Source organism: Mercenaria mercenaria, unplaced genomic scaffold, assembly GCF_021730395.1.
Source record: "Mercenaria mercenaria strain notata unplaced genomic scaffold, MADL_Memer_1 contig_4154, whole genome shotgun sequence".
Lineage (NCBI taxonomy): Eukaryota > Metazoa > Mollusca > Bivalvia > Venerida > Veneridae > Mercenaria > Mercenaria mercenaria.
The window spans coordinates 18,260-40,542 of record NW_026462362.1 but is presented as its reverse complement, the minus strand read 5'-3'; the positions used below and the strand labels follow the sequence as shown (position 1 = coordinate 40,542).

The 22,283-nt window shown below is 34.3% G+C and overlaps 3 long non-coding RNA genes across 3 annotated transcripts; 1 reads left to right on the top strand and 2 right to left on the bottom strand.

The window, feature by feature from the left end:
• Positions 1–906: 906 nt before the first annotated feature.
• LOC128553661 (uncharacterized) lies at positions 907–4,846 on the bottom strand. Its single transcript, XR_008369401.1, has 3 exons — positions 4,777–4,846; positions 3,714–3,833; positions 907–1,535 (listed from the first exon to the last, which is right to left on the bottom strand). It is a non-coding gene; the product is annotated as an uncharacterized LOC128553661 (long non-coding RNA).
• Positions 4,847–9,427: 4,581 nt separating this feature from the next.
• On the top strand, positions 9,428–17,839 carry LOC128553659 (uncharacterized). Its single transcript, XR_008369399.1, has 4 exons — positions 9,428–9,575; positions 10,252–10,301; positions 10,935–11,130; positions 17,668–17,839. It is a non-coding gene; the product is annotated as an uncharacterized LOC128553659 (long non-coding RNA).
• LOC128553660 (uncharacterized) lies at positions 14,070–21,616 on the bottom strand. Its single transcript, XR_008369400.1, has 3 exons — positions 21,334–21,616; positions 17,479–17,629; positions 14,070–16,623 (listed from the first exon to the last, which is right to left on the bottom strand). It is a non-coding gene; the product is annotated as an uncharacterized LOC128553660 (long non-coding RNA).
• Between the last annotated feature and the right edge of the window lie 667 nt (positions 21,617–22,283).

The following is a 22,283-nucleotide window of genomic DNA, read 5'->3' as shown; positions in this document are numbered from 1 at the left end:
GTGAAATAATTACTCTTCTTGAGGAATACAAGAAAGTAAGAAAGTGGGCTTGAGGGCACAAAACTCTCAAATAGCATGAAAAATGATCTGTGGGTAGGTATTGCCCACAGAGTGTCTGAAGTGGGTAATGCCTATAGGACTGTGAAAGAAGTAAAAACTAAAGGAAGTGGCTATTCCTACGGTCCCGTAAGAATAGCCTCACAGGCTATTCCTACGGCTCTCCCGTAAGAATAGTGAAATAGCCCGCAGGTGGCTATTCCTACGGCTCTTAAGATAGTTTTGTAAGTCCATATTGTATTGCATTGTATGAATTAATTGAACTGGTGTATTTTCGAACAGCCTTTTCCATTATACGGTCTTGGAAAGTGGCATATTTACAGATTATCTGTAAATTTACAGATAATCTATAATTTTACAGATTTTTCGATCTATAATTTTACAGATCAAATGTTTGAAAACTTCTAAAATCAATTTCATCAATTTTCTTACACACAATCTGTAAATTTACAGACCGAAAAATCTGTAAATTTATAGATTATTTGTAAATTTGCCACACTAACTTTACATTGAAATAAGTTTTTATTATTAACATGTACATGTACCACGTGACTTTTTCGCTAATCTGGGGTGCCAAAAACATGGCGGATTCCTCGATAAAAGTGATATTTTCTTAAATAGCTTTTAACCAACTTGTTCAAATAAAGGGATACATGGATGAGTGCCGTCTTACATAAAAATCCAACACTCGGCTACAAGTTTTTTGTTTCAAAGTCCGTTCGTTTTCTCTAAAAGTGCAACCGCGCAACTGAAGTGAACAAAGTTGATGATGTTTAGACGGGGGACATTTTCGTAAATTCAATAAATTAACCTTTTAAAAGACCGAAAAAGACTACTTTGCGACACATATATTTGTATAAATATTCTCTCGACATATGCACCTTAAGAAAATACAAAATAAGAGCCTTACATAGCTTCCGGGGCCAGATTTATGAAATTGCTAAGTAGGGGTCCGGTTTTGTTAATGCTAAGACGGGGGCATGATTCAACGATTTGGTAATGGAAGTCCTTGGTATTTCATTTACCCGCTTCTTAAAGTTTTTCCATGTTAATACTGCTCATTATAGAATAATCCCGTTATACGTATGTTAAAATTAAAATAGTCATGACAAATGAAAGCTTTCTACCGACTTTAAACTGCATATTTTACCTAAAGTGAAATGCTTAATTTGACTGATTTAATGAAAAATGCACCAACTTTCACTCTGTGGTGTCGGCCCGGTACAATTTCTCCTTCTTTGCTGTATAGTAAAACGAACACTTTTGGAAATGGATTCAGCGGCGAATTTCACAACAAAAAGTTTACAGCATTGAGAGCTCTGTATTTCTGATCGTATTCAATAAATCATAAAGAAACACTATCATCAACAATGAACTTCTTTGCTACATATCAAAGTACTCAGTCACTCTTTATGATTTCTCACCCACATCTGTCATGGCCGCCAGTCTGGAATAGCTTTTCGCATAGAAATGTTTTCCTGAAAAAAACACACGAACAAAACAACTGTTAAAGACATCAGAAATGACACACAATGTTTAACAAGTCAAAGAAGAGATGGCTTCAAATTGGGAACTTCAAATTTCAAAGAACTGCTTCCTAGGATACAACGACCCGGAAGTACTTCAATACTTGGGTGACACCCTATGTGTCAAGTTAACGCTTCTTAACAATATTACTACATTTCCAAGTCGGCTTCGGAAAAGTCTGGTTTTTATCGCATTCGTTTTGTCTTCATTGTTTAAGTTAATTGGTTTCTTTGGTTTAACTTTCGATAACTCTAGATGAAACAGGTCTCTAATTATTAAGAATGTGAACCGTTCTTGCTTTTGCTTTGCTTCTGAAAATGGTTTAGAATCTGCACAGCAATGTTCATCTCAAAATTTGTCTTTTTAGACCTTATTACTGTCACTGGCCCACATTGAATAAATTTGAATCTATGATGTCTGCAAAATCAAAAAAAAAGTTATTTGCAACCTGGCTAAATTCATATATTTGCTAACAAACTTCAAATTCCTTAGGGTTTTCCAAGCTAGTAATAATTCTGATATAGATATTGTTGTCTTGTTAAACATTGAAACATATTGCTATTGTATTACTGGTAATGTTTCACTGAATATATCTCTCCTGAAAATTATGTTTGTACCATCTAGTTCCAGATTTTGGTAGATCTATGTTTACACTGTACATATTTTGTGTAGGCTATAAACATTGTAATGAATGTTTTATGCTTGAATAAATTATTCGTATTCGTATTCGTATTCGTCTTTTTAGATCTTGTGTGCTATTTTTACGGCATTTATTGGAATATATATCTAAACTGCAGTTTGAAATGAAATAAATTATCATACTTTCAAAGTCTTAATAATGTTATTTAGATACATGTATTGAATTATCAGAGTATGTGCCGGTAATTTCTTCACATGTGTTGTGAAATCATAGTAAATGTTCGAAGGTTAAAGTTTAAAGAATTTTTTTAAACCATTGAATTACCACAGAAGAAAATATAATTCAGAGCCAATATTTATCATAAAACACATTGCAAGTTTAATAGACGCAGTGATCATTTTGATACTTAATCATACTATAAAGAGGTCAAGTTCTAAGATCTCTCTCACAGACGACCGTGATTCGAAGCCCGAAACCGGCCATGTTTCTTATGAAAGAAAGTGGACATTTTCTTTAAGAAGATTTGAATATGAATATGGTGCCGGTTCTTCCCAGGAACGATGGTTCGATAAACTGACCACAATACAACTGGCATTAAATTTCATAAAATGAAATATACATAAAGACTAATAAGTTGAAGGTAAAATCATTTATGAATGCATGCAAAAACGTTGACACTATCTAGTTTCTTAGTAAATTGTTGCAAAGCTAATAGCACTGAAAAAGAAGTAAAGCCAATTTCAGTCCCTTTCGATCTACAAAAAAGATGAGAATCGGTTTCAAGCGTATACATCGCAGACCGATTCTTCGTTCAAACGACTTGAGACATTTACAGGCTCAGTAAAATGATATTCTGTGGGCTATGTAGGCTATTCGATACAAAAAAAAAACATATATTTTTACCAACAATATCATCGAAACAAAAACGTGCCTAGCAATAAACTAACATTTTTGGTAACAATAATTTCAAACATTTGGTTACAATCAAGGCAGTCGAGTACAATCATTACAGGTTGTAATGCCTCAATTCACATTCAAAAATAAAAGAACTCTTATCAACAAGAATTTTTCTTAAATGCATCTTTGTCACAAAATTTTCTTTTGAACCCATTTATTAATATACTAAATGCACTTCAGTTGAAATTAATGAAGAACAATAATTAATAAAAAAAAATAAAGGGGAAAAGCGCTACCTTTCCGACCAAAAGTAAATCATAAATGACCATATTTTGAAATTCGAAATGATTTTCAAATTTACTTTGATTGAGAAGTTGGGCACCAGATCATACTAAGGGTCATTGAAACACAGGACCAAAATATCCACCCTTTACGGTCTCCTGCAAACCACGGCAGTATCAGCTATGAAAAATGTAAAGTAATCCAAATTATAGTCAATCCAAATTCTAGAAGTAAGAAGAGATGGACAAAATGTGCAATGCTTAAAATATGCCAATGTGAGATCGTAATATAATAATGTTATTAGTCTCACCGGAAAAGACCGCTCGCCGCAGTTATACATGTAAGGTCCAAGATTTCTGTGGCCTCTTTCGTGGCGCAGAAGGCTTTTTTTGGAATTATAAGCCCTTCCGCATTCCTGGCACACAAATGTCTGAAATGTAAATGCGCTTTAGTACTACAATGATAATAATAATTCATATTTTTAAACCAAAAAGGACATTCTGAACAAAATGTCTTAAAATAAGATATCTGGAAATAACATATACATTTCGATTTCTTTTGGCAACTAATATCGCTAATGTCAGATGCGCAAATGTATTTTATTCAGCCTAAAAAAAAATAAAGTTAACTCGGCTGAAACAGAATTCAATATAAACTGATGCTTTTTCAAAAACTTAACAGTATTCTTTACAAAGGTTACTATAAAATTATCTAGACATGACACTTTAATCGCGTTAGAAATGTAGTACATAAAGTGAAAGTTGATGCATTTTCAATTAAATCAGTCAAATTAAGTACTAAGTAGTTCACATTAGGTAAAATTTTACAGTTTACAGTCGGCGAAAAGCTTTCATTTGTCATAACAATTTGAAATTTACCTGACATATACTCATATAGCTAGATTTTTCTTAAAGTAAGCAGTATAAACATGGAAAAAAACTTAAATGAAGCAGGTTAATGAAATACAAGACTTCCAATAACACATCTTTTAATCACGCCCCCGTCTTAGCATCAAGAAAAACGGACCCCTGCTTAGCAATCTGATAAATCTGGACTCGGAAGCTATTGAAGGCTCTTAATTTGTAATTTCTTAAAGTGTATACGTCAAGACAACACTCGTACAAATATCCGTGTCGCAAAGTAGTCTTTTATGGCCTTTTAAAGGGTTTATCTATAGAATTTGCGAAATGTCCCCCTTCTTAACATCATCAAATTTGTTCACTTCAGATGCGCGGTTGCACTTTAAGAGAAAACGAGCGGACTTTGAAACAAAAAACTTGTAGCCGAGTGTTGGATTTTCATATGAGAGGGCACTCATCCGTGTTTCTTTTTATTTGAACAAGTTGGTGAAAAGATATTTAAGAAAATGTTACCTTTATCGAGGAATCCGCCATGTTTTTGGCACCCCAGATTAGCGAAAAAGTCACGTGGTACATGCACCCTGATGTAACCCGCTTTGAAAATATCCATATTAATATGAAATACTTCAATTATCATATGTTTATAACTGGGAAATGCCACTTCTTCGTCTGCAATGTTATGATTCTAAAATTAGAAAAACAATATTTATAGATGGGATCCCAGCCTACCTCTTCAATTAAAAACACATGGTCATCAATTTAAGCATTTTATGACCTACATTATCTGACGCCCGTTTATGGATCATAGCACTGTAACATAACAGTCTTCATGTAACATTCAAGTGGACGAGAAAATTGCATTTTCCCTTTTAAATTGCGATGTAACTCATTGCAGACTTGGAGCGGTCTTCTGCGCATGCCCGAAAGTGATTATCAATTGTAGCGCACGTCAAAAATATGCATATTTTTGCATGTCCGCATGCATTTAGTGTACAATATGCATAAAATACTGACTAAAGGTTAGGGTTAGTATCACCATGGTTACAAAATATATACATTTAAGATATTTTCGTTCAAATTTAGTTAATCCGGTATGTACCGGAGACTGTAATTTATACCAGCGCTCCAAGTCTGCATTGAGTCACAAGGTGGCAGGGGAGCGGTTTCGTAGTTTGGCCCCTGTCGATTTTCTGTATAAACAGGACAGGGTAGATATAAAGGCATATCTATCTTACTGGTTATTTATCATTATTAATTCTTTAATATATCTGGGGAATGAGGAACGGTTAATGATTCTACATGGCGGGTGTTTTAAGATTCCTAGCTCCGTACTTCCGGTTGAGGCTAAAACATAAACATCAGAACAAAATGTCGGCCTGACGCTCGGCTGTCATCCATCCACTTTTTTTCAAGTGAAAATTAGGAAATAAAGTGGTGGTTGGGAGACACATTCCACACCACCTGGGTATGCATCTATGTTCGCACTATACATATATGCTACGAAATTGGATTTAAAAATATAAAATGGATGAATGGCAGAGTTCAAAGTGAGGCCCGGTTAGGCTTATTTTGGTCTATAAAATTTGGGTGATTTGGCCAAATTTCACTACATCTGGCATGGAAAGCGACAGGTGCATAGGACCGGAGAGTCGTCTTTATGTAGTCTATAGTATCTGCAATGGTCCATAGTAGTTTCAAAGAAAAATAAGCAAAAACGAGATTTCTATGGATATTTCAACACTGGTACCCACACGTCAATGTGGAATTCGCAAATCTGCACTCCCCTGCCACCCAAGTAAAAAGAAGGTAGACTGGTCCCCTGCGAACTTCAAAAAAGTACGACAGGTAACCTCCAGCGACTTTTGAATGGGAACCAATATTGGACAGGGAACCAGATTAAAAAAGAAGGTTATTAATAAAACCCGGCCCAGCCCGGCCTAAACCACGAAAATACCCGATTCCGATTGTACGGAAACCACCGGAAACTTACGGACGGAAGGCTAATATAATTACGAATGGTTATACCGTCATCTTAATCAGACTTTTTTCGTCGCGTTTTGGTTCACCAATTAATGTGAAATACACTCGATGAATAAGGGACTGTTGGAGTCGCGGTCAAAATACTCTGACAGGATTCGACCCCGCGACCTCCGGATTACGAGACATCTATGCAAAAATGAAAAAAGGTAAGATTTGTATCTCGATTCTACTCTATATAGTTTTGAACTAATTTAAATATAACTTAAGTTAGTCAGTTTATTCAGAGATTACTTGCAAACTTGAAAAAAAAAATAAAAAAGATGTTAAAACATCATGCCACCAACTACTATGTATCACAAATATTCAATGAGTGACTTTCATCGTACGACTTTCATCGTACGTCAATTCAGTCGACTAAGTTCAATTCGGTTTTGTTCCAGAGATACTCAGAATACTGCGTCAGAACAAACCTATCGCAGTATTTGTTTCTATATATTTATACAGGAATGTTTTAAAAATACGGGGTCCCGCGTGTAAAACTTATCAATACTCAACGCTGCATTCTTCGGTATCCCGACCTATCCTAAATTTTTTTACAAGACCCTAAATGTTTTTATGGTCTTTGAGATTTTTTTTTAAACGTTTTAATAAAAAGTTTTAAAAACTGCTCATTAATTCTATGCTTTAAAAATTGTCAGTGATATTAGAAATTTTTCGTATTCATTTTTTGACACAAAAATAATTTCTGGAAAGTCTCATTGAATAAAAAAGTATAAAAACCCTGCCTATTTACTACCTATTTTTTAGACATGTTACCGGACACAAAGAATTACTTAGACCTTTGGGCATGCACATGTGAAACAAAAACTCTTTTGTGCGTGCGTGCGTGCGTGTGTGTGTGTGTGTTTATAAAGTAAGCAAATTATGGATTAATAGACCAAGCCTTATTTCGGTGTCCGTCATTTCTTGGCGACATTGTAGAAGTAAAACTACAAAAAAAACAACTAAGAAAAAACTGAACTTTGTGAGGCCCGCGAGGAATTCCTTTCTTCGAAATATAACAACTTTTTGGACAAAACGTGGTTATAAAATAGTATATTATGATAACGATACAAAATTTCTGGAACTAATTAGAAGGCTCGTCCTTGCAATAGAAAACAACGCTATCTATAACGACTTCCTGTGTATACGTTTACAAATTATATTAAGACGGTTTTGCAACCAGAAAGAATACGCAGTCTTATCCCATTCATCAAAGAAATTCCTCGCGGGCATAATACTACATTTTAAATATGCATGTTGATATCGACACGGTATCATTCGTAATTACATTAGCCTTCCGTCCGTAAGTTTCCGGTGGTTTCCGTACAGTCGGAATCGGGTATTTCCGTGGTTTGGGCCGGGCCAGGCCGGCTAGGCCGGGTTTTATTAATAACCTAAAAAGAACTGGAAAAAAAGGAAACTGGAGGCCATTCATAGGGGGTCTGTTAATTTTCACTTTTAATTTAAGTGCAGTATAGATTATAATTATAAAGGGTAAACAGTTATGCCCGTGAATTTTTATTGTCTATGAAATTCTAAATTCCGGTACTCGATCGCTATGTAAACTCGTCTTAAGATAGGAACGAATGTCAACAATCCATGTTGTTGTTTTGTCTCCACAGTTCCTTTTAAAATGCAATACTAAGAACGGCTACCATAATGTTTTTCAGATGGAGCTATTGATGGTTCATGTGAGGGATCGTGTGAAACGTTGAATAGTAAGGAGAAAGGTTTGTTTAATTAATTTTAATATTTAGATCGAATTTTTAATAAAAATGGTTATCAAATTTATCAAAACAATTTATCTTTAAGTTCGAGTAGATCATACACATCCAGAACTAAATAGTAATTGTGTAATTTGTATGTTCAGAATGCTATTGGGCTATCGCTTCTTCTCGGCACGTGAACTGTGGAAAACATGAACAACTGGAATGAAACACAAATTTCTTAAAAACAACAATTACAACAAAGAAAAAAAAACATAATTTCTCTCTTTGATAGTTATTTATGGTACTGACTCATTTATGTTTTAATCCTATATTTATATTATGCAGATGCACGTGATGATGAAGAAGCTGTAATCAGACAACCTGAGATTGGTTAGTATTTTTGTGTAGACTAACCCTCACAATTTATGTGAAAATTTAAGTCACTCAAAATCCATAAAATGCGCGGTCTGGAAGTGAGCGGTGGTACAAACTTATTGACATAACATTTTAGTAACAAAGGTGAGCTTTTGTGATCACCCTTCGTTTGGTTGTTCGTCGTCCGTTCACAATTTCTTGTGAACACGATAGAGACCACGTTTTGCAGAGGCATCGAAACTGGGGCGGTAGGAGGCCCAATGATTCGGCCAGTAACGGCAAGATGGTGTTTCAACATTATGAAAATGTCCAGATTTTCTCATCAACTTCTATGCTCATGCAAAATTGTGGAAAGCGATAGAGCGTTACCAGGGACACGTGTATTGTCAATAAGCAAAATCAGTGTCAAAAATCAATAAGTTAATTGTGGGATTGTCTTTTTGGTTGTAGGACAGCCGCTCCTCATTTACGCTAGTAATTTAATAGAGCCTCCTATACCCACCCCGTCTCACCTACCAGATCTCGCGTCGCCCAAATACCAGATGCATCGTGAGCGCGATATAGCCTACATTTTGCAATCGATTTTAATCAAACTTGCACACAACTTGTATTAGCATCATATATCGGTTCCTTTCGAAAACTGGTTAGATCACATCATGTGTTCCAGAGTTAAAGCCCAATAAAGCGCCAGATATTGCTATTGGCTTTTGCAACAGTGTAGAGGCTTCACTGCTTGTAAACACTACAGGTCCTATTTATGACCCTACCTTCATGAAATTTGGTAGGAATGTTTATCTTGATGATTCTTAGGCCAAGTTTGAAACTGGATCATACGGGGTCAAAAACTAGCCTATAGTCACATCTCAAATCAGAGGAAAACATTTTTAACACTGCAAAAGGCAACATTAATGACCCTAGAATCATGAAACTTGGTCAGAATGTTTATCTGTATGATTTTAACGCACAAGTGAGCAATACAGTGTACACGTATCGTACAATAAACAAATACATCAAAATACTACTTGACTTGTGGTTGCAATAAATTTTCTTTATTTAGCTACAGGACTTTGAAATATATAATATGTGATACACATATACACTCGCGCTTATTTTCTCTATTTTGGTACTGGACGTATTACGAGTGCATGTGGTTTGCAGATTATACACCCGGTTGATGTTGATGTGGATGTGGAGATAACAAATACAGTAAGATTCTTACGAGGATTTGAGATAATCTCTGTACAGAATATGTAAAAGCATAAAGTCGACTTGACTTCAGTGTAGATCGCAATAATAGCATTTCTATCACATACAATCTCATTTGTAGTATAAATCCTAATTAACTACATCCTGGACAAGGGAAATCTACATCTTCACTTGCGTAGCTATTTTCCTTATGCCTGTCATGTCAGATATATATATGAATAAATTAAGTGCAGAGTAATTCAATTATGCACTATATCTTTTTTTAATATTCAAATAATAATATGTAATTTTATCACATGTTTGACGTCGCGGGAGTGTAATAAAGCCATTAAATAAAAACGATAATACACTAGTGTAATAAAGCTTTGACGTCGACGTCGTTTATAGTATTGGAAACGTTGGTCAAGTTGACTTGTTTATATAGTAAAAGAAAGTAGAATTTTTGATGTTTCGACAGGAAAGACTAACATGTGATAAAAAGAATATTACATTTGTGACTTTCCATATTGAATTTATTAAACGAGTTGAATAAAATCGATAAAATGCTCGGCAGAGCCTCGCATTTTATCATTTTATTCAACTCGTTTAATAAATTCAATATTAAAAGACACTCATGTAATATCCTTTATGTTTTCTATAGTACCTGGAGATGATGTGTACATAACATGCTTTTCAGGTAAAAGAGAAGGAAGAAGATATTACCATGCCAGGACCAAAAAAGAAGAGGTAAGAGGGTAAGATACATAAAAATGAATTAAGAGAATACTTTTAAATGGATGTTTTGTAAATAGACTGAACAAAATTGATACCAAGTCTGTTGTCAAATGACTGTAGCTAGACTGTCACAAAATACACGCGTTACCGAATTTCCCATGGTCAGAAGCAGTACGTGATTTAAAGTAATAAAGCATTAAAACATTTTATGATGTAGTAATGTAACAATAGCTCAATTCAATAAATTGTAAATAATAGGTATATGGAAATAATTTCTTTTGATTATGTCTGATGGCTATGAAGCCTTGCATAGATTCAATCTAATACAGGCAATGATTACTGATATAGGAATTTGCATGCAAAACTTCTCTTAGAATCTGACTTCAGTGACATGACACCTCTGGCAGTAAGTAAAAGAGCTTTCATTTTTCTTCAGTTATTACATGGCTTGCCATTCAAAAATATTGATCTATTGTTTTAGGATCCATTCATAGTTCATATATGTTGTTATAATGACCAGCAGTCCATTCAATAATAGTATCCATCAACCAAGAAGTCATTCAATAAGGGGACCATAGGGTAATAGTATTGAGTATATACTTGTATGCAGTTCAATAAGTGCATTCAATGATGCTGCATTTGCAGGCAAAGAATTACCCAAGAAATGGTTTGGGAGGCACAGCTGCAGTTTTTTAAAGAACAAACACTAACTGAAAGAAGGCGCAGACAGTTAATGGACACAAAAGAGGAATTTTATAAGGCTGCCACTGCAGCCATGTATGATGGAAGTATGGGGAATATAGTACATGATATCTTTCCCTGTCTGAAAGAAACTTAAAAGGTAAAATAAAGAAGGAAATGTAATTGAACAAAACAAAGATTACTCAGAACTTTATTTTTGAACTATTTACTTAAGTGCCATACATTAAACTAGGAAAACTGTAGTTGGGCACACAGAGTATGGTCTAATTATAATACAAATTTAAATCAGGGAAACTGCCATAATAAGATCTGAAAATGTATATAATAAATGAGCTGTGTTAAATTTTAGTTTCAGAGAAGCCACCAAAATGGATATATGTGGAATAATTAATGTTTTATTGAATATCACAAGTGAAAACTTCTAGTGTTTTTCATCTTTTAATATTCACTCAGAGCTTTCACAGAATAATTATCACAGTGTTTTGATATTTGTTTAAGATAGATTCTTAAACATTTAGACAGTGTTAAACTTACTGATTTTGATAGCATATTCAATTTTTATGTTCAATTGCAAATTTAAAAATTACTTATAAGAAATCATGAATAATCCATATATTTAAACACAAATAAAAAGTAGTGGGATTGAACAGTTAAACACAAAAGGCAGAACAAGTGAAAGAAGTTTTGCCATGCAAAACAAAGTTCCCTACTGAAAAGCACCTAATTTTCTCTTATTGTTATTTATAGAAACAACAAAGGGAAGTTGATTCTAAACAATCTATATAATATAAGTCCACACATGACTCTTTACCAGGTAGACATAAATCAAAGGACACCTAAAAGTTGGATGTAACAGGCATGTTGTACCACAGAAAAATGGTGTCAATTTTTCACTACAGCCAGTAATAAAATAAGTTACAATATAAGCTATCTAAAGTTATAAATTAATAACCTAGGGAAATAATTCTAAAACCAAGGTTGCCACATAGTGGAGAACATTTGTGCCAAGTTACATCAAAGTCCATCCATGCATGAAGAAGAAATGTTCCAGACAAGACCATTCTTGAATTTGACCTTTGATCTCTAAGTGTGACCTTGATATAGATATAATTACCTTGTTCTTGCACAATACAATCCCTTTCATTGTGGTGAACATTTGTGCCAAGTTGCATCAAAATTATTATTCGGCTCCATGCATGAATCAGAAATGCTGGGACAAAGTCATTCTTGTATCTGACCTTTGGCCTCTGTGACCTGGACCTTAGGGGATTAAAAAAACATGTTAGTGTATGTTAAAATATAAAATTTAATTCCAGAAGATTTACTTTTTAATCACCAAAACCATTCACTAGCAGACTACAGTCAGACAACATGACTTAGCAATTATTCAATTTCATTTGTTGCATAACAGTTGGATTAAACAGTAACACAAAATTCTATAATGATTAAATGATAATTTACTTCAGAATATAAAATTCATATTTTTCATTCACCACATTTAATCAGTTTCACATTCATATCCATGTCTTACCATTCATTTATATTCACACCACATTAGGTTATTAAGTTACCCGTACGAAAAAGTACGCCCATATTTTAGGTGGAAACCGCCCAGAAAAATAAGGCGGTTTCCATCTTATGTTGCTATTAAGCGTAATATCAGCCTTAGGGAGACCTTAGGGAGAATAGGGCTCGAAATATGCAAATTTGTTCCTGTTAGTAAGGCGGAAACCGCCTAAATTGGCGTAAAAATGTTTAAGCAGGAAAAAATTCCGTCTAAGGATATTCTCTGCTTAGGCGGAAAAAAATACCCAGAAAAGCTTAACCGGAATAAAATCCGCCTTATGTAAAACATAAAAAAGTACCCTTAGTATTTATCTTGAGCATGAAGCTTTTCACATTTCACTAGATTCATTTTGCTTTGCCAAATACAATTAAAAAGACTGTGAGCTTTGATTTTACAAATATATCAGCTGTGGCTTAATGATAGAATTATTGAAGAAAATGCACAACAATACAGACATTTCTTGAAAGATTTAAAAAGAATTACACCTCCACTAAATAAGCATGGACATGTCATGAACTACTGATTATTATACTGAAATTATCATTAATGTGTGTTGCCAGTGCCATACTTTTGTGATAAATGTCTATAATTATGGCAATTATTATGATACTAATTAAGATAATAACAATTAAATACTAACTTAGAATTGAAATCTTATTTAAATTGTTTGCTACTTTGTAAATGCTATACATTATACATGTACTTTTGAAATGTAAGTAGTTAACAGATAGTGATTTGGTTAAAACAGGAAGATGTTCATTAAATTCTCTATACTTTAATTTGCTATTTCTTAAGGATTACAGAAAAAAATTATTTAAATTCTAACTTACCACAAATATATAATGTACTCCTTAGTCTTGTCTACCTAACTAACAACATCCCATGTATAAATGCCTACAGAAAGTGCTTTCTCTCTAAACAGAAGTGACAACATCTGGATGTAGTAAACTCACTGGACCCTTACAATGATCCTATTTCAAATTAATTGATATACAATTACCACCTCCCGAAATTCCGCCTTATCTCAGTAAAGCCATTTTTTCTAAGTTCAAAATTTCCCCTTATTTTATCTGAGAATTCCGCCTAGTGAGAATGCACCTTTTTTTTGAAAAGCATTAACCAGAATTTAAGAAAAATTCCGCTTTCCTGTTAGGCGTAATTTTTAGAATAATCCGTGTCCGCCTATAGTCCGCCTTTGAATATCAATTTTAGCAGGATTACGCCCTTAATACGCTTTAATTCTGAGCGGATTCCGCCTTAGTTTTTCGTACGGGTAATATCGTTCACACAGCCTTGATTTACCTTGTAATTATGACCATTAACTTGTGGCATTATACAATTTCTAAGTGATAAATCTTTGGAAATAAGACAAAAGCTGTCAGTAAGTCACAGCCAATGCTCGACTATTTGAATTGTTGTCCCAGACGCAGTAATATGCATCCTCAATGTTAAAATGTATATGAGCTGTGCAATGAGAAAACCAACATAGTGTGTTTGCAACCAGCAAAATGTATATGAGCCGTGCAATGAGAAAACCAACATAGTGTGTTTGCAACCAGCATTCTGTTTGCTATTGGTTTCTCTCATTGCAAAAGGGTTTGAAAGTGAACAGCATGGATCTTGACCAGACTGCGTACTATGTTGGTTTTCTCATGGCATTGCTCATATGGAGTTTCAATTAGTTTCGGAAATAGTAACTTGCACACAATATCTTATCAGGATATTCTAAGTCTTAAAAGGGGCACAAAATTACTTAAAATGTATGACAGAGTTATGGGACTTCAAGCACTGGTGAAATGGAATTAATGAAATCATAAATTTTTCATCACCATTATGAATTATTCATGAACTGTTCTGGATTACTTCTTAATCTAACTTCATGAAGTTTTATGCATGAAGTGTCATTTGACCTACTTCATGAAGATATCAAGCATTATTGACAGATTCATAAAATCCTTAAAATATTTATGAACTAGTTTAAGAATGAATGAATATTTTTTCATGAATGTCAATATACCTACAGAATTCAAGAAAAATTCTTGAAAAAAAATGATGAAAATTTTATGAACAGTTTAAGAATATTAAATTCTTAAAACATTCTTTATGTGTTCTTAAGAAAAAGTCATGAATATGTAATGAGTATATCTATGATTCATTAAAAGTACTAAAATTCAAAACTTTTTTCTAGTTCAGTTCTTGAACCTAATTGTGAGTTTCTGAACTGTCCATTCATTAAACATAAAACTTAGGTTTACCTTTTACAATAAATGAATAAGTTCATGAACATTAAATTCATGTCACATGATCAGTTTCCATTATTTTGTTGCATTGTGGGAAATGTTTTGCACATGTGATTCAGCAATTTTTGAGAAGTTTGTGCAGCAAATGAGGAGGAAATATTTATCATACTACAGTTAGGAATGGTTTTCAAAGGAACATGAGTATACATGTACTGAATATCAAATAAGTAATTATGGTGTTGTTATAAATCATTCATTTTTAAAATACAAAATCCTTCTAAAATGTCACAAGTTTTCAGGACCCTGAAGCAAAGCTATTATCTAAATTTCAATCTTGAGATTAAAGTAAATTATACATTGTTTAACTTATTCTTTTGTATTTTATACAGCAATTGTTTACTTCTTATTATGCTCCAAATCCCACTCTAGTTTACTGTTTGACTCAACATTTCATTTGTTGAGGATAGAAAATGTCATTGTCAAAGTAGAGACTTAAACAATCTCTAGCCACTAACTGAACAACACTTTGACCTACATGTTTTTTCCTTGTATCAAGCAATACCCATATTGTAAAAAGAATCCCATTACATGCAGATCTCTCAGCTTTCACTCCTACCACTGGTTACCTTGACTAGTTCATGAAACTTTTTTTAACACAAATAGTTCATGAATAAATATCCATGATGGATTACTGTATCATCTATGGCAAAGAAGTCCTTTTATAATGTTTTGTATTGTTCATGAAATATTCAAGAATTTAAACACAAATGTCTTCATGAAGTTATAAGAATATTTATGCTTGAAGTGTTCATGGAAAAAACATGAAGTCCAAGTGAGACATTGAAATAAAGAATAAAATAATGTATGAATTCTTCATGAAGTATTTTTTTCAGGAATATTTTCATGAATTCTTCATGAAGATTAATAAATACAGACTTCATGGATTCTTCATGAACACAGGCTATGCTTAATTTCATGCATTTTAATGCATTTACCACTTCATGAATAATTCATGAATCTGTTTTCATGAGCTCTTGATGCATTGGTCTCATTTGCACTTCATGTTTTTGTCATGAAGACTCCTCATGAAGAAGTCATGAATGCTTCATGAGCACTTCATGAAGTATGAATAAACAATTGACAGGGGCTGATGCCATCACTTTGATTATTAACCCTGAAAACACATGTAAAGTTTAAATTCAATATCTGCATTAGATTTGGAGACAGTAATTTGCATACAAAACATTAACCGGGATATTCTAAGTCTTAAAAGGGGCATAAAATTGTTTAAAATGCATGACAGAGTTATGGGACTTGATGCCATCACTTTGATTTATAACCCTGAAAACACAAAAAAAAATTGTAAAGTTTAAATTCAATATCTGCATTAATTCTGGAGACAGTTATTTGCATACAAAACATTAATAAGGATATTCTAAGTCCAAAAGGGGGCAAAATTTGGTAAAAATATATGTTAAAAAGCTACATAATTATGCCTTTAAATGCTAGCCATGTGTGCTTGCACATACAAAACTTTGATCAAGGTGTGATGCTCCAGGGTGAGTATAATAGCTAGAAAATTCTTCAAATAGTTGTTCTTAAAATCCAGGCCTACTAATAGATATCGAAATTAAAAATAGTGTCTTGTTATATAGTCCCTTATCAATCATCCATCTTCTGGCCCTGCGTACTGTACTGCTGGTTGAGGTGGGTCTATCTGCTGACCATCATCTGGGAAGTCTGGCTCTCCAAGTAAAATTGCTATATTGTGCAGTACAGCACATGCAATTATAACTCTGCTGGTTTTCTCTGGAGTGAGTCTTACCTTGATGAAAATATTTTTATATCAGATTTAATAGGGTAGATCTAATGCTTATATAAATAAAGATATCAGAAATACAATAGCATACACACAATCACTTTTTATAAATATGCTTTTCAAGGAAACATTAAACTATTTGTGATCCTCATTAAATTTTTTATATATATTTTAGACAATAAAATCTTGAGACCTCAATTCCAGTACTGTAACATTTCTTCTTACCAAAACCATACAAGTACAGAAAAAAAAATCCTCGGAAATTATTTTTTTTTTAAATTTCAATAGGCTTTAACACTAAAAGAGATATCCTTATATGACTTATGTATCAGATGTAACACTTGGTAGTCACTTCATATTTGTTGAAAACAGTTCTCTAGTTAAATTAATATGACCTGTTTTAATGCATACAGAAATTAATAGGACATACAGCAAGTCTTATTCTTACTTATTTTTTTCCAGAAATTTGCACATCATTTTAGCCAATACTGTCAAACCTGTATTAAGCAGCCAGTGTATTGCATGAGCAAAAGTGGCCTTTTAAGGCATGTTGTTGTTTAATACATGATAATCAGCTATAAGATTTGCAAAAATAGAAACAGCAATAAAATTGTGGATGCATATGTCAAGTGGCTATCACTGACAAAGGTTTGACTGTACTTCTTAATCCTTTCAATTCTTCTGTTTATGACAAAATTTAAACAACAACATAAAACAACATTTATATTACATTTATTTCAATATATCCATGCAATGACTGACCACTGCATTAAATGTGTTTGAACTTTTGAATAAAAATGTGTTGGTGTTGTTGTTGTATTATTTAGTTTGTAATCAAGTATTATATTGAAATAATGATACCTCTCCATGTAGGATACCAAATCTCCTTTTCCACCTTCCAAAGATCATTTCCACAGCTACTCTGGTCTTGCAGGGAGCTTTATTGTACCTTTCTTTTGTTGGGGTATCAGGATTTCTGTATGGTGTCATCAGACACTTTGAACATGCATACCTGCAATTATTTATGCACATTTTTTTTTTGTATTTCAGGACCACAAGCTAAAGGCTGTGCAGTAACTTAGCTGTCTGGACTTTCTGGAATTAAATATAATATTTTTTGAATGAAGATGGCACAAATGTTCACCACAGTGAAAGGGATTGATGCGATGAAAAATCTATTAATGAAAAATAAAATGTGAATGGAATATTGTCTACTGTTGTTGCACCAATATTACCAGAAAAAAAGAGAAACATTCTCAGCTATAAATTTGCCCAACAAAATATTCCTTACACTGTGAGCATTTTGGTATGTAAGATTATACAAACCTTAGCACAGTCACACCCAAGACAAAGACTGCATGTGAAGTGAGCAACCATTTGTTACCTTTATATGGAAACTTATCATCTACACTTCATCTTAACCTTTAATTTAAACAACTGCTTCACATAATTACTACATTACAGGTTCACAAGAATGGTTTTTATGTGCAAGTTTGACCGTATTTTTATTAGAAGGAATCCTGAAATTTAATGAAAAAACTTTTATAAATTAAATTCAAACATTGTCTAAACGGATATTTAACTTGTGTAATTTTACCCCGACTGTTTCGTCGGAGGACCGTCTCAAAATGTATCATTTTTCATGAAAATATGCATACTTTTTCATATATTAAATAGAGGAGTGGTTCTTGTCTGAGAAGCCATATCTTCATAACCTGATGTCCGATTTTAATAAATGATACCTTGTTGCAAAGGGCAAGCCAGTACCTAAAGAAAAGAGGCCACGTCAGGTTCGAACCCGGTCGGCTAGGGTTCAAGGTCAAATTCCGGTAATATTCTCAAAATATGAACTTGTCAGAGCAGTCAAGACAGTCCTGAAAACCCAAGCACTACCTTCACTGAGTCCAATGACACCATTGGAGCAATTCTCATGGCTTCCCGGGTCGGGTCAGCTTAGTCTTGGCCAGCACCCTACCGCATATAACAAGTTTGATCATTTTCCGATACCTGTCCTACATTTTTTAATTATTATTATTGTAATTTATACTGAATTTCAGTTGATAATGACACTATATTAGATTTTGACCCCTGTTCGAGTCTCTACAGCCCAGGTACCTACCTATACCATAATATATATATATGAATATGTTCGTAGATGACTTGGTTTTAAAGTTAAGCTGCTTACAAGTCCATATGATGCCATCAGAGCTCTGGACAGGTATCAGAAAATGATTAAACTTGTTATATATGGTAATGTGCTGGCCAAGACTAAGCTGGTCCGACCCGGGGAGTCATGAGAATTGCTCCAATGGTGTCATTGGACTCAGTGACTTGTGTTTGGAACATTCTACAATTATTTGAAGTTAATGAAAAACATGGACATTTTACGTACGGAATATCGTACTTTTGAAAGGCGACATTTCAAAGTGGATATCGCAACATTGTCGTTTGGGATTGTCACCGTCGTTTGCGATTGTCGAGTGTCACTTCGTAATGTCGCTATGTCACTTCGCGTTGTCGTGTGTCGACCCCGCAAACGCGACGGTGACATTATAAATGGCCCCAACAGGATTCCGTAGTAAACTGTACACTTTCATGCATAAAAAACATAAAAAAATCCAATATTATTCGCAAAGCGACAGCGCATCCAAATTACATCACTGCTGGTTCTCTTTCGTTTATTTATACAGCATATATAGAGCTAATAATTTTTCGAGAAACCAGCCAGTCAAACCGAGTTCGAAAACAATTGGACACATTCCCTTACAGAAGAAAATGGCCTGCTGCGTACTCTTGCTGTGTACATACAGCATATATGATGCGTACATGATGTGTACTGAAATCAAGGGCTTTAAATAGTACGCAGGATATACACCGCACATACACTTTTGACATGCAAATGAGCTCTGCCGCATACTACTTGCTGCGTACATGCTGTGGACTACATAGTACACAGGATGTACGCTGGAGGAATTTAGTATGCGGGAAATAGTACGCAGCATGTATGCGGCACATACACTTTTCACATGCAAATGAGCCTGCGGTGTACTACCCCTGCGGCGTACATGCTGTGTACTTCTGCGGCGTACATGCTGTGTACTCCTGCGGCGTACATGCTGTGTACTCCTGGCCCGAGTCCTGCGGCCTACATGCTGTGTACTCCTGCTGCATACATGCTGTGTACTCTTGTGGCGAAACTGCTGTGATAATGTAAATTCCTTACATGATAGAATAGTGTTTTGCCTAAGAGTATTCAAATAACAGTGAGAGCTATTAATTCTTCTCATTCGGGCGCTGTTGAGGCATTATCTTGGTAATTATTTCATGTATTACAAAATGTAATGCAACGAAGTTCAAATAAGGCTTTTCAATTATCCAAGTTCCAGGATTAATTCAAAATGAAAAAGAATATATTTTTACACTGCATGCAAGGTGCAGCTCAGAAATCACTAAGATGTAAGCTTCACAAATGAACATTGCAAATAGTTTGGCAAATTTTCATTGTTCAGAATACCGGTAATCTGAACTATTCTATGCTATTAAGATAAAAGTTACTCGCAAATAAAGTTCTTGCTTCCAAAAAAAAAAAAAATGTACAAATCCTTCCTGCATGAAGTGTACTTCAGACTTTTACCTAAAAAAATTCAAAGTATAAACACCAAAAGAAAATGAACAAGTCCCTCCCGCGTATATGAAGTTTACTTCAGACTTTAACTTATAAAAAAAAACTAAGTATAAATGCCAAAAGAAATTGTACAAGTCTTTCCCGCGTATATGAAGTGTACTGCACAAATTTCAAAGTATCTGCGGTTTACATGCAGTGTACTATTTTCTTGTACAAGTCCCTCCTGCGTACATGCAGTGTACTCCTTAAATTTTCAGAGTCTGTGCTGCGTACTTGAAGTGTACTAGTGACCTCCTACGTACATGCTGTGTACTCGTCGAAATAGTACGCGGCATGTCGTGGCATGTGGTGTATGTAAAATGTACTCCTCTGGCGTACTACTGTGTTCGCGGCATATACACAGCAAATACGCAGCATGTACGCCACAGAGGCTTGCTTCTGTAAGGGTATATATACCATGAATTTATATCGATTATTTATATACATGAACGACTATTCGTCAAAAAAAAAATCAGACATTAACTTATAGTGGCTGATTTCTGCCATTTCGTGTTTTCTTTATTTGTTTTCGCCCCGCCAACACGCAAACACGAAATGGCAAAAACTATCCACCATATTAACTGGAATGTGACAGCCACATACGGTTTCAAGCTGGCAGTATATAGCTGTATTACTGTTACAGCTGGAAAGTTAACTTAGTATCTCCTCTTGAACTGTATGATATTTGCAACTGACGCAGTATTTGCTGACGGAAAAGGTCAGAACTGTTTTAAATCGTGAGTCTTGAACACGTTCGCGTGTTCCAAAGCACGTGACCAAAGACCACAGTTATTTTTACTATAATTGTGTTCTATATAGACACTGTACAATATTGCAATTTTGTCTGCGTTCCAATAAAAAAAATACGTGCCCAGTTTCGACAATGTTACCAGGCGAATTTTAGTGCCGGAATATTCACAGCTAAAACCTGGGAAAAAGACAAGAACAGCAGAAAGTGTTCAGTCAAGACATCATGGCTAGGTGTAGCCTAGTTTTCAAAGAACTAATGAGAATACATTATGGGGACATTACACAAATCAGAAAAGAGTTACCTAGTGTCCTAACTGCCACATTAAACTGCTATGCCGGTGACTGTTCAAGCTGTAGGCGTCACTCATACGTCTGTGGTGGAAGTGTTACCAACTCTTTGTGGAACCGTTCTATGTTTCTCGCCAGTCATAAAATCACCAACCTGTTCATGGAAGAAAATGACAGACATTTAGTACAGGAGATAATTAAAATGAAACTAAGTGACTCTGCTGTAGAACAGATGAAACTAGGTACCAGTACACAAAAATGTGAGGCTGTTAACCGCTCTATCAGTGTGTCTCTTCCAAAGAATGTCAACTTCTCAAGGAATGTACATGGCCGGTTGACATCAACAATTCACCGACTAAACAATGGAATTGCGGATAGTGCTGAAAAGAAACTGGAACACTTGGGAGTACACCTGTCAAGCGGTACTCGGTATTCTCTACGGCAAATGCGGGTGGAAGAGGAATACCAGAAGAAGTACGCAGAGCAACCTGAAAAAGTGAAAAGGAGGTTATTATCCAAGGAGCGGCAGCTAGAAAATCACCTAAAATACCAGGCAGCAAAACCTTCAAGGTCAGACTACCGCAAGGGACAACTAGACCCACTGCCTTCAACATCAAGGGTAGAAAACTCTGCTGACAGTAGCTATTCACAGTGACACCTATAGTTTTCTCCCTTGTGTTGGAGAAAAATTGACTAGCAAGAAAAAATCTTATGTGGGATATGGACAAATTAATTAATTAATACATAAATAAATTAATATCTATATAATAAATAAATAAATAAGTAAATAAATAAATAAATAAATAAACAAATAAATAAATAAATATCTTCAGCAATCACTGTGTTGTACAGACATCTTTACCTGAAACTTATAAAATATGTTGTTTAGTAAATAATTATGACTGTTGTTGTTGTTGAAACTGTATATTCTGTAATAAAATGCTATTTTGTAAATATTAAAAAG